The sequence below is a fragment of the Manis javanica genome, chromosome 4 (genome assembly GCF_040802235.1).
Source record: "Manis javanica isolate MJ-LG chromosome 4, MJ_LKY, whole genome shotgun sequence".
NCBI classification, from domain to species: Eukaryota; Metazoa; Chordata; class Mammalia; order Pholidota; family Manidae; genus Manis; species Manis javanica.
Window position 1 is genome coordinate 86,878,098 of NC_133159.1, and position 14,279 is coordinate 86,892,376.

A 14,279-nucleotide genomic window follows, 5' to 3' on the forward strand; every position below is an offset into this window, starting at 1 on the left:
CAAGCTTTGAGGCCCATCAAGACCTATTCCCACCCCCTATTCCAAGAACAATTCCAAGAATGGGTGCTAATTAAGCCTCTACCTTCTCAAGGTAATGGTTCAAAAAGTTATCTACAATATTTAATAAAACTTTAAAGGTTCCTCTAAAACTGAATTTTAATATAATACCTACTGAAGTTTAATTCTTACTAAAAATAAGTCAGTGGTGCCCACATTCCAAAGATCAGTTAACTTGTTGACGATTATAGATTCATATGTCTAAGGAAAATACAAAAGGTATTAGAGATTAAAGTAAAGCCTGAACAAAGAAAACCATTCTCTACGAGCTGGTTTCCATTTCTGTCTGCATAGGCAAAAATATCACCTAAGTAACAGCTGGAGCCCTGATTCTTATGTAATTAACAAAGGGCTGGCTGAGGGGCTTTTCATAATTGTTTTCTAGGAGACCCAAGAGGTCTAATGACATTATAATTGGGAATAAGTGGGTTTTTTTGCAGAATATCTATTTCAAAAAAAAAATAAAGGAATATTATCAAGCTTTTTGTTACAGCTATAGTCATTTTAAAAGCAAGAATGTCAGAATAAAATGTATTTTTATGTTGCCTAATTACTAACCAAATATATAGAAGTGACTATGTATGAATTCTATTCTTCTGAATGAATTCCAATATTGAAAAGACTGAGAGATCTCATTTGGAACACACTTATATTGCTCAACTGTGTATAAGTGATTATGTAGATATGAGCTAGAGGTTTCAGGTACTCATTTGCCTAACTAGACTTATGGACACCTTCCCATGTGCCAGACATTGTGCCAGGGAGACCACAATAAAGAGGATGACTAAGTCCCTGGCCTCACAGAGTTTATATTCTAGTAGGCAACACCCATTATGCTGAATAACTACACAAAGAATCAATTAATTGTGATTTAATATATACTAAAAAAGAGAATATAAGTGAATGCAAGCATATAAATGGAGGCTTGACCCAATCAGGAGGGTCAGAGAAGGCTTCTACATATGGATGTTTATAACAGTTGTATTCATAATTGTCAAAACTGGCACACCAAAGATTAAAAATTTGGAGTTATCCTGGTGAAGGGAAGGTGGTAGAAGTGGGGGCAGGGTTAGCAAGAATAGTCCTTGCAACAAAAACAGCATGTGTGGAGGAGGCCCTGAGATATGCACGAGCATAGCACATTTAGAGAAGCAAAGCAAAACCCCTTTGATGAGACCAAAAAGTGAGGGAGAGGAAGAGAAGACAGAAATGGTGAAGCTGGAAGATAGTCTTGGGGACCTTGCTAAGTATTTGGGATTTCATTCTAAAGGCAAGAAGAAGCCATCGAAGGATTCGTTTTTAAAACAGAAATTATGTTTTAGAAATCTCCTTCTGTTGGAGGATTGACATTACCCAACTTTAAGACTTACTAAAAGCTATAGAAATCAAGATAGTGTGGAATGGGCAAAAGAATAGACAAATAGAACACTGGAAAAGAATTAAGAGCCTAGAAATGGGCCCACATAAATATAATCAGCTGATCTTTGACAAAAGAGTAAGATAATACCATACAGCAAAGGTGGTCTTTTCATCAAATGGTACTGGAAGAACTGGACATTGACATGCAAAATAATGAATGCAAACACAGACCTTATTTCCTCCACAGCAACGAACTCAAAATGGATTATAAGTATTAAATACAAAACTATAAAACTCCTAGAAGATAACATTGAAAAAAATCTAGGTAACCTCTGGTATGGCAATGACTCTTTAGATATAACACCAAAGGTACAATCTCTGAGAAAAATCACTGATAAGTTGGACGTCATTAATATTAAAAACTTCTCGACACTGTCAGGAGAATAAGACAAGCTACAGAATAGGAGAAAAGATTTGCGAAAGACGTATGTGATATAAGGCTGCTATCCAGAACACACAAAGAACACTTAAAACTCAACAATAAGAAAATGAACAACTTGATTTAAAAAAATCAACCAAAGTCTTAAACAAAAATGCCACCAAAGAGGACACACAAATGTCAAGTAAGCATATGAAGGGATTTTCAACATCATGCGTCATTAGGGAGCTACAGATTAAAACAACAGTGAGATATCACTGTACACCTACGAGAATGATGACCAAAATCCAAAACACTGACAACACCAAATGCTGGCAAGGATGTGGAGTGATAGGCACTCTCATTCATTGCTGGTGGGATTGTAAAATGACACTTTGGAAGGCAGTTTGGCAGTTTCTTACAAAACTAAATATACTCTTGTCATGTGATCTAGGAATTGTGCTCCTTGATATTTATCCAAATGAATTGTTATATCTGCATGAAAATCTGCACAGATATTTATAGCAGCTGTATTAATATTATTAACACTTGGAAGCAACCAGGATGTCCTTTAGTAAATAAAGTGTGGTACATCTAGACAATGGGATATTATTTAGTGCTAAAAAGAAATGAGTTATCCAATGAAGCAAAACTTAATGAACAAAACAGCAGCAGACTCACAGACTCCAAGAAGGGACTAGTGGTTACCAAAGGGAAGAGGGTGGAGAGGGAGGGAGAACGGGATTGAGGGGCACTATAATTAGCAAGTACAATATAGGTAGGTCACGAGGAAGGCAGTACAGCACAGAGAAGACAAATAATCACTCTATAGTATTTTACTATGGTGATAGACAGTGATTGCAATGGGGTGGGGGGGAATAGATAATATGGGTGAATGCTGAAACCACAATGTTGCTCATGTGAAACCTTCATAAGATTGAATATCAATGATACCTTCATTAATAAAAAAAATGAGTTATCAAGTCATGAAAAAACATGGAGGAAAGTTCAGTGGATACTATTAAGCAGAAGAAGCCAATTTGAGGAGATTGCATATGCATAATTCCAACTACATGACATTCTGGAAAGGGAAAAACTATGGCGACAGTAAAAAGTTCAGTGGTTTTTAGGGATAGTCAAGGCACAGAGGAAGTCAATGAAATTGTTCTGTATGATACTATAATGGTGGATACATGTCATACATTTGTTGAAACCATAGAATGTACAACAGCAAGAGTGGACCTTAATGTAAAGCATGGACTTTGGGTGATTTTGATATGCCAGTGTTGGCTCATCAATTATAACAAATGTCCCGTCTGGTGGGAGAGTTGATAGTGGCGGAGGTTGTGCATGTGCACGGATAGAGTGTCTATGGAAAGCATGTACCTATGACTCAATTTTACAATGAATCTAAAACTTCTCTAAAAAATTGTTCATTTATTTAAAAAAAAAAAAAAGGAACTACCAAGTTAAAGAGAAAAAAACAAAATCTCCTTCTAGTTCCTCAGGGGACAGGTGGACTGAAGGCGAGCAGGTGTGGAAACAGAAGAAGCCACTGCAGTAATTCAGCTAGAGGTGATAATAGCTTGGATGTAAGAGTGACAGGGAAAAAGAGAAGTGGGCAGAGTTGAGGTATGTTTGCTGATAGAATTGATGGAATTGCTGAAGGATAGGATCTGCAATAAGAGACAGGGATAATCAAGGATGACCTGGGGTGACTAGTGATACTATTATTTATTGAGAGCTGGAAGACGGTAGGAGTGGGGTGTGGCTGTGGGGTTGCCTTGGAGGTATGTTCAGTCTGAGATGTCTCAGAGAGTCAAATGGAGATAGTAAGTAGGTTGATTTTGTTTGTTTTTACTGTAAGGCAACTGAAGTTTCACTCTTTAATGCCAGTTTCTCAGAGTGACCTTTCCTTGATTTGGATTTTTAACTATCATTTGATAACTGAAGGGCCCATTTTGATGGTTTTTAAAGAATAAAAGAAAAATCTGACTCAGTAAGTATCAAATGTCAATTCTCCAGAAAATGGCTTGCAGTTTTTGAAGGCAAATTCTGGCGCACTAAGACCCCCACCCCTTAAGATCCAGTCACCAACGCAGAACACACCCTACCCCTACTCCTTAAAAACGCGCTTTCTCACCCAGGAGCTGCTGCTCCCTCTCCCTGGGGGCAGCCATTTTCACCTTCAGATAATAAAATCTCTTGCGTGGGCCTGTGTCTCCTGAGTCGTTCTGGGGTAAGGAGGGTCGCAGTGAGATACCCTTTCAGTTTTGAAATGAGTTTTTCCAGCTTGATTTCCATCCCTACCGAGGTTCTGATGATTTCAAGGTCAAATTTCAGACAGCTTAGGCCCAGGCATAAAGGTCCCCTGGTAGTCTCTGCAAGCACTCTCAACCCCAGCGCATAAGATTGCAGGCTCCTCTGGGGACGTAGAGCCACGCATCTGAGTACACACTTACTATGTCAGATGGGGTGTATTTGTTCACTTCTCAGTCATCCCTACTAGACTATGAGCGTGTTAAAGTCATGGATTTTACATCCTTAGCATTAGCATATACTCAGTATTGGATATTTGTGTATTGGATTAACCCATAAATAAATCTCCCTCAATGTCATAAAACAGTAAAGTACAGAAAGATAAGATGTGAGGGGGAAGTGGGAAAGCTCAGGAAGACAGCCAACTTTGAGCCAGTGGGTATTTCACTGAGACATTCAATTCTGTCTTACCTGAAGTCAAGTAAATTGTAAAAACTGTGACCAAACAACCAGTTGTTTTTGTCTACGCAATGAAAACAACCCAGTTGACTGATTCCTTTTACTAAATTGACTAAATTTAATAATTTAGTAGTCATTTAGCAGATACCTCCTCTTCTAAGGGCAACAATGTCAGTGTTAAGTGTAGTTTGAGGATGACCAGAAACACTTTTACTTTAGAGGTTTAGAGGTTCTGGTGCTTTCTGGCTTTTAATGAGAATTTTTGGTTTTTTTATTTTTTTCAGTCAGAGAATATTCACTTTCTAAATTTAAGAAAAGTCAGTTGTTGTTTAAAGAAAATTGAAGACCACTGATTTTTTTGTGATTTTAATTCACTCATTCAAGAAATACTTGAGTCACACTTACCAGAAGAGTCCCCAGGACTCTTCTGGGCCACCAACAAAAAATTCATTTCTAGAGTTTGAACTTTGGTGGGAAAAGACAAATTAAAACAAACTTGTGTTAGGTGATAATTTAAGTGTTGCAAAGAAAAACTAAGTAATCCTAAGGAGGCAGAGAGGAGAGAAGAGGTGTGTATATTTAGACAGGGTATATAGGCCAACCTCTCTAAGGAGATGACATTTGATCTAAGACCTGAGTGGAGTGAGAGTGGGAGCTGTTTGAGGATAATAGCAACATTCCAGACAGAAAGAACAGCAAGTGCAAATGTCCAGAGTTGAGGGACTGGCATATGATTATCTTTTAATGTGTTATGTAAATAACAAGCTTCAATTATTTGCCTTTTTATCACTTCAAGTGAACACTTTTATTTCAAATAAATAGATCACCAGGAGAGTAATTACCAAATACCCTTCCAAAATTCCTCAGTTTTCAGAGGTTGGATTTAGTGATAAGAGACAAAATTCCAGGGGTTGGAAATCCTTGGCTGAACTGTGAGAACATATGCAAGTTACTTTACCTTTTCATCATTTGCCTCTCTGTTTAGTGATCAGTTCCCCTCCTGCCACAGAGAAGAAAAAGAAAAGAGAAAATTACGAACAGCAGAATATGTGAGAATTAAGATGGAGGAGAGACAACACAATCTGGGAAGACAAAGTTTACAAACCTGGCTGAGTCTGAACAGCCCTTAGGAGCTCTGATTACACATGCTAAGATCCTTTAAGCACTTGTTTCCTTCACATATGTAAGAGCTGTTTTTGACCCTTTCCTTTCATTCATAAAGGTCATCTCCTTTACATGAACAATATGTGGCTACCCCCATTCTTATAATCTGGGGGATTTTAAAGGAATTAGGGTGATTTACTTTTTAAATACTTTTTAATTTAGATGTCTCCCTGATCAAGTTTAGCCTTTCTACAAAAACATGTGGTTTTGCAATGCTGATATTAACAAGTTTTCAGGGGTTATATTTGTAACTTAGGTAAATAAAATTTACATCTTCATGCAAAACTTGCTGGACAATTTTTCTCAAAGTGACAGGGTATAATTAAGGTGGTTTAGCTTAAAATATTTAGACAAAAACTTGTAGCATCCTAGGACACCCCAGAAACATTAGGTCAGCACCCTTCAGCGCAGTAGGAACAACAGAACAAGAAGAGACTAAAGTTACTGTCTACAGGAGAGTGAACCTTGGACAGGCAACAAATTGCATCTGTAATTTTTCAATTAAAAAAAGTTTTTTAATAGACTTTCTGTGTTTTAGAAAAAATTGCATATTAAATAAATGAATGTCCATTTTTATTGCCTTGATTTCAGAATTGCTTTTTCTTAGTTTCTGATTTGCCCTTAATCACCAATGGCATGGAACACTACAGCTTTTAGTTTCTCTTGGTATGTGTTAATTGCTCTGTAAACATACACATGAGATTTTTTAAAAAGAGATCCTGCTATCCAACCTAAGAGTCCACAATAGATGAATGGATAAAGAAGAGGTGGTACATATACACAATGGAATATTATTCTGCCATAAAAAGAAAACAAATCCTACCATTTAGAACAACATGGATGGAGCTAGAGGGTATTATGCTCAGTGAAATAAGCCAGATGGAGAAAGACAAGTGCCAAATGATTTCACTCATCTGTGGAATATAAAAACAAAGCAAAACAGAATGAGGACTCATGAGCACCTTGGCTGGTGAGGGAATCATCTGTTTCCTTAGAAAGGGCCAACTCAGAAGATGGGTGCAGCAGAAGTCAGACTGCAGGGGTTTAGGAGAAATGGAAATGACCTCTGTTCAGAGACAGCAAATAGAACACTTTCACTTCCTTTCACTCCTGCACTTCACTGACATAATAGTAAAGGGTTTTTTTTTTTTCATAAACAAACAAGAAGAAAGAAAAAACAAGAGGTGACAGCAACAAAATTTTGAAAACTGAAAAGCAGAGGGGTGAGTACTAATTTACTTAGTGCAACTAAGAAAACAGAAAACTGAAGCTCTACTGTGGGAAGCCCAGAAGTAAGCTGGGCTGCTCTATAGAACCTTAGAAATGGAAGGGTTTAGGTATCTCTGAAAGTAGGGTTGAAAGTTAAGATGGAGCAGGTCTGTTTTAGAAGCTTTGGAAGCAGTTACATGCATCCTCATCTGCTCATCCTGCCCACCATGACGTTCCTCAGCCTTGCACAGTGGGGCAGAAGGCCGGGGGCAAAGAGGGTGAACAGAATGACTTTGATTGTGGAGCACCACAGTAAAAAGAGGAGGGCAAAAACAGTGAAGTCTACATGTTGAGTGGTGAGGTAGCCCAGCTACGTTCTCTCGCTCTTCTTTTAGGCTGCTACAGCCAAGTTTATATTTTCTGGGAAGCAGAGTGGAAGACCTTTTATCTGGATAAATGAACACCCCAGAAGAAAAAAACCTAAAGATATTGGCAGTCAGGGGTTCCCCAGTGAAATGGCTCAGCCGGATCATCTTACAGTGACATCTACCAGTTAACAAGCCCTGTTCATGCACACAGCATTCCCATCCACAGTCTTGTATGTGTTCAAAATACTAACAAAAGGCCAAATGGCACCTTGGGCATTTCTCCTGTATCTGCTTTCCATAGGATGTCTATACTGTGGTGTACAGTGCTAAAGGCAGGAAAGAGCAAGTGCCAGGAGGAGCCGCATCATTTTTATGACCAGCCTCGGAAGTCACTCAGCATCATTTGCTCCTCATCCTGCTTACATAGGTCTACCTGATTCACCTGGAGGCAAAGGAGACCCCACTCTTCATGGGGGAGTATAAACTGTTATATTGTAAGAAGGGCACATAGAGTAGAGCAGAAAAAAAGCAGTAAGAACAACTTACAGATTAAATATAGGGAATAAAAATGCACCACAATCATTAGTAACACTGGATGTCAGAAGACAATGCAACAATGCCTCAAAAATTCTCAAGGAAAATAACTTTCAACTTAGAATTTTATATTTAGCCAAGTATAAAGAGTTAAGACATGATAAAGACATTTGCATATATTCATCTTCTCAAGGAATTTATCTTCCATGTACGCTTACCCAGGAAGATCCTGGAAGCTGTGCTCTATCAAGATGTAGGCATAGACAATGAAGATGATCCAGGCACTGAGGATCCAAACAGAAGAAAGGCAAAAGGAACCCCCTAGGATGACACCCAGGCAGTGGTGAGGACGGGAGAGGAGGACAGAGAACTCAGGAATGATGTCCCTGTGAGTCTGATGTACTTTCTCATGTGTTTGAATTACCCTGAGAGTATGGGGATGAATTAGTAATAAGTGTATCGGAAACTGAGCAAACCAAGAAAAAGACAGTTTTTAAGTCTAGGGGAAACTAAGTACACATGAAAGTAAATATAGTATACACATGGCTAAGTTAAGTAAAATCTTCATTGTCATAATACTATAAAAAGTTAAATTTCATCTCTATTTGGAGGATAGGAAACTATGTTTTGGGAGGAAGAGAAGTATGTTCAATGAGGGGTCTGTAGTTTCTCAAGTATCTTATTGAAATAATCCTAAATTTATTTCCAAATTGTAGTTGTTATATCCTACAAATACCAGACATATACACCAAGTCTGACCAATCTTTTTGGGGTGAATTCTATCAATAATGGAAAAAAAATGAATGACATGTTTAATGATCATATATACTGAGTTATCAAAAATATTCTGGAGAGAAAAGAATTTCTGTTTTAACTAGGTGTCAATGAGAATCACATTCTCCAATCACAGTTTACACATGGCATCTCTGGACGAATTCTCTGCAGACTAGCTGCTGGCTCAGTCTTCTGACACTGGCCCTGCATATTTTTGCCATGACAGCGTGAGCAACCATGGAGGGCAGGAGATGGAGTCTTGAAAATCATTTCTACACTAGGATGGCTATTAATAATATGGAAGTAACTGTAAATCTCTCTCACCATATCTTTCCATGTGCAATCTAAATGTAGTCCAAACTCAGTTCCCCCTTAACTTGATCCCCAAAATGGGCACAGCAACTCTTAAAACCAGCCCTACTCAGAGAGAAAAGAAATAGAGGAGACTTCCTAATGGAAAAAGACAGCAAGATTAGCTGATTACAGTTAAAATACTTACTTTTAATATTTATATAATCATGTAGACATATTGCTAGGACGTCTTCCAGGAACTTGGAAGCAAAACTCAAAAATTAAGCCTCATTAGTTAGCTTCAAGGTTAATTTGCTAATGACAATAGCAATAAAATTTTGGAAAACACATTAATGTGTATAAATGGTTGGTCAGACTAGAGAGAGTTAAAATCTGAGCTAGAAGCAGGAGATCCTAAAATCAAGCTAAATTCCTGCTTCAGATCTTCAAATGGGATCAGGAAATGGAAGCTCCAGGTATTTCTGAAAGTGGTGGTACTGCTGATCTGAAAATAAGAAGACTGAGTGTGAAACATCTGCTACAGTAGAAAGAAAATGCTTCACATACCACCCCTTCTTCTCTTTAACATGCTATAGTCATTGCTTTCAACATCTTACTTTCCATACATTTTCCTTTTTGATTTTTAAATTTAATTATTTTTTATCAATTAAAATGAGCCGCCAATCTCCAGCCTACCATCTCCAAGCTGTACAAAAGGACAAGTACTGATACACCCACTCCAGTAGGTGATGGGAAGTTTAATTCTCTGAATAGGCTAAATCAGAGGGTCTTTGGACACACAAACAGCCAGCAGAGCTGTGAGTATGTGTGGGGATCCCCATCATTGTGATTTAGTTCAAATCTAAATACGGAATGAAATTCTCCTTCCTTCTCTAGCCTGCTTTTCTTTGATTCACTTGGGAAAATGCTAGGAGGCAGACAAGAGATTTTAGAATTCCTCTCTGATGAAATTGACCAGCCCACAACTAGAGATTTCTAGAAAACATTTGGGGTCTTCCAACAAAATAAAACAGCCTGATCATCTAGCACCTCTGTATTGACAAGCTCCCACAGAACTTTTCATTAGCTTTCAGTGCCTCTGTCTGAAATAGAATTGGACAGCCAGACATCACCTGACAATCGGGAGAGCCTTTGACACCAAGTATGGAGATCAGAACAAACAGGAAAATGAGACAAGAAAGAAAACAGGAGATAATGTGGGCAATAGCAATGGCATTCTGATGTTCTTGGAGCTCAGGGAAGATATGGGATATCATTGAAACAGGGCAGGGTTCTGTAAAAATGAAAAATTCAGAGAAGAAAAAGAGTATTTAGAATTAGAAATATGATAACAAAGGGAAATTGTAATTGAAGAGTTGAAAAATAACAATGAGAAATCTCCAGAAATTAGAAAAAAGATGAAGGTATATAAAATAGAAAATAAATACAAGGAAATCATTAAAAACTTTCCAAATGGTCCATAAGTAAAGTAGTGGGAGCTCCAGAAAAAGAAATAGAGAAAACAGAGAAGATGAAGTTATCCAATGAATTATTTCAGATAATTGCCCAGCTGTAAAGGACCAGTTGTATGTTCAGGAGAAAGAAGAAAGCATGGAAAACTCAAGATTCATCATAATTCTGGACCACTGTGGAGAAGAAGAAAATTCTAAAAATACCCAGAGAAGAAAAAAAGTAGTCATGTGTGAAGTTTTAGAGTCAGAAAAGCTTTAAACTCTTTATCAGTAGCATTAGAAATTGAGATAAGGGAGACAAATTTAAAATTCCCAGAGAAAATTGCTTACAGCCATAACTCTATATCCAGCCAAAATATTAGTCAAGTGTAAAAACAGAATTTCAAAAATATTAGACATTCAAGGCCCTAGAAAATGTATAACAAGCATTTTTTAAGAGTAAGTGGATTAATATTCCTTCAATATGGTAAAAAATCTGTAGATATTGGCTAAAATTGATAATCAAAAAACAGGGGTACAAAACATGGGATTTAGACATTTTCAAGTAGCCCCCAGAAGAAATACCAGTAAGACTTCAAAGTGGTTGGGTGGATTAGAGGACCACAGAGCCTACATGACTGATGTTCTTCCTAGCAAGCTTTGCACTACTTGTTAATTTTAAATGATGGGCATGTATTAACTGGATTAAAAAATAATTGTATTTGACAATCAAAAAAGGAAAGTGCATGGAGAGATGAAAAGTTAGATAATGAAAGCAATGAATATCATAGAGTTAGAGACAGGTAGTAGGAAGGTGAAGCATTTACTTGGTACTGTAGGGGGCTCTTTGTACAAATGAAGTTCTGAATCCTGGCAATAACCGAAAGAGAGAAATATCATTATACTGTTTTAGAGATGAGGACACTGAGGCTAAAAGAAGTTAAAGGAATTTGGCCAAAGTCACACAGCTCAGTAGTGAAAGTATTAAGGCTGAACCCACCTCTGTCATGTTCCACTACATAGTTTTGAACATTGGCAAACAAGAGAAGAGAGATTTATTTTGGGACCTAGCATGTGAGGAAGACAGTGAGTTTTTGGTAGAGGAACCCCATAAATAATAATGTAAGTTGAAGGTAAAAGGTCATCAGAGATCAAGAAGTGAAAGTACAAGGGAGAAAAAGAAAAATTGACCCAAGTCTTAGAAAGTTTGGAAGGAGCAGCAGGGTGATAGGGGCAAGAGTTTGCCTTGGGAAGGAGGTACATATGGGTGGGTGAAGTGGTTAGTAAGCTAGAACTTAGAGAGGAGAGAAACTGAAGTGGTGATACTGTTTTCTCCATGAAATAGGAGGTTAGTTATTCTTCTATGAATAAATGAGTATGGGGAGGGTTGGATCTTTACAGGAGTTGGAGGAGGAAAGGGAGCTGGAAAGTGACTGAGGCATTTTGGAAAGAGAGTAGGGTTGCCAGATTTCACAAACAAAAATACAGCTCATCCATTTAAATTTGAATCGCATTTTAACAATAACTAATTTTTTAGTTTAAGTCCCAAATATCAGATGGCATTTTCTCTGGAAACCTTTAAAGAGAGATACTAAAGCCTGCATGAAGAATAGCAAAGTTGCTTTGAAATAAGAAATGTGGAATGGATAGATCTCAATGTGAATTGGCCATCCGATGGTAACCTCACTGGGATGCGAAGTTAAGTAGAAACACTGGGCTTGCCTTCTAGGCAGCAGCGGAAAGGGAACTGGGCTAACAGCCAGGAGATAGCTTGAGGATGCAATTCTTTGGGTCTCTCCTGAGAGTAATGGGAAGAGACATGTGTGGGAACCAAAGATTCAGAATTGGCCGGGAAACCACTGCTGCAAATATGTTTGCCAACTTTCTAATTCTGCCTGAGTGGCCATCTGCATTTAATATCTCATAGGTGTGTGCTAAGGATCACTATTACTAAACGATCATCTGCAGAGTATTTGAGCTCTTTAAAACACTGGATCGGTATTGATAGTGTCCTCACCAACAGTCTTCACAAGAGAAGGACGGACTTCTACGTAATTCTTTGACAGATTTGAGGTTTATTGTGTGGTTTGGAGTAGTGGTTAAGAGTCTGAAGACTGTCTATGGTCATAACCCATGTTAACCAAGTTGCTTAATATGTCTGGGACTCAGTTTCCTTGTTTGTAAAAGTAGAATAGTAGCACTTAACTTGTAGGGTCATTGTAAGGATTAAATGAGTTGATATGTAAAACACTTAGACTCTACTATGCATATTTTAAAAGTACAACCTTACATTAGATATGGGAGATAATGAGAGGTTTCTAAATATATTCATTAGTATACCTTTGTATATGCTTTGTATACATGTATAGTCAGGAAATCAGTGGTTTTAAAAAAAGATATTCTTGGAGAACAGGAAAGGTAAATAGAGCACAGAGGATTTTTAGATCAGTGAAAATATTCTGCATGATATTATAATTATGGATACATGTCATTATACATTTGTCCAAACCGTCGAGAATGAACCCAAAGGTAAACTATGGACTTTGGGTGATGTCGATATAAGTTCACCAGCTGTAACAACCATAACACCCTGGTGGGGGATGTTGATAGTGGGGGAGACTGTACATGTGTGTGGGATGACGTGTGGGATATGGGAAAGCTCTGTATCTTCTGCTCAATTTTGCTGTGAACCCAAAACTGCTTCAAGAAAAATAAAGTCTTAATAATTAAAAAGTTGGTAAAAAAAAATAAAAAGAAGTAATGACATATTTCACCAAAAAGAAAATGCTTCATTAGTATACTTTTATATACATTTTGTAGATATATAGTCAGAAAATTAGCACTTTACAACTTTAAAGCTAGATGGTTGCTTCCCTTCAGGAACATACATTTCAATTCCATAACTGTTCACTGACTGAAGGTGTTTGAGTTGGGAGACTCGGCATTTTTGTATTTAGGTTTTAGAACCAAACTCTGCCACTCACTAGCTGCGATATCTAGTGATTTAAGCTGTGTGAGTGACTCTTCCCTGATCAATAAAATGACCAACAATGCTTGTTTCACAAAGCAGTAGTGTTAAATTAGGTAATCTATCACATTGCTGATATATTTTGGGCGTGCAATTTACTTTAATAGTTTGCTCTTTAAAGGACTTATAAATTAGTGGATGGCGTGGAGTTTGTGGAGTCCCCACAGTGTGGTGCAGGCTGGACTCAACGTATCTCCCCTTTTAAATGAAGTAAGTCCTCACGCCCAATCGGGCTATATTCTAGAGTCTAGAAGACTGTTATCTTAATTTCTAGGTTATGCACATACCGTTGTTGAATTTGTGGGTTTGTGCTGAGTGCAGCGCTGTTGATTAAAGTTTTAACTGTCTTTTGATTTTTTTTCTTTTGCAAACTCATAAGATCGCCAGGGGTCTGTTGTTTATTCATTCGGCCTCCTTCTGAGTCATTCAGGTACAGGGTGTGTCTATCAATTGAAACTGCACAGCGGAGAAGTTTTGCGTTCACATCTGCTGGGATGGGAAGCCAGCCGGTGTGATCAGGGACTGGGTGGAAACTGCCTTCGCAGCAGTGGGGTAGGGCAGAGTGCCCTGGTCTTGTCATTTAGGCGGAGCTGACCACGGCCGCCTCTCAGTGTCAGTTCTGAAGTAGCTTCTCAGCGAGAGGTAAGAGTGGGCGAACTTCGAGCACTGAGGTTTAGGGGCGTCTGAGTTGACTCCCAGGTTGGAAAGGAGAAAAGCAAGCACGCAGCCCCCAACTGGACTTGGCCCAGAGACTCCTCCCCTTTGGAAATCCCTGAGCTGCCCAAGCTTTTGAAAGTTTTCAGGCCCCGGCAACTGCCCACCTCCTCAAAGGCCTCGCTGCCGGGCCAGAATCTGGGACACACAGCCCGACTGTGCGCCCAGTTCAGTAAGGGGAAGCCCCGGGGCAC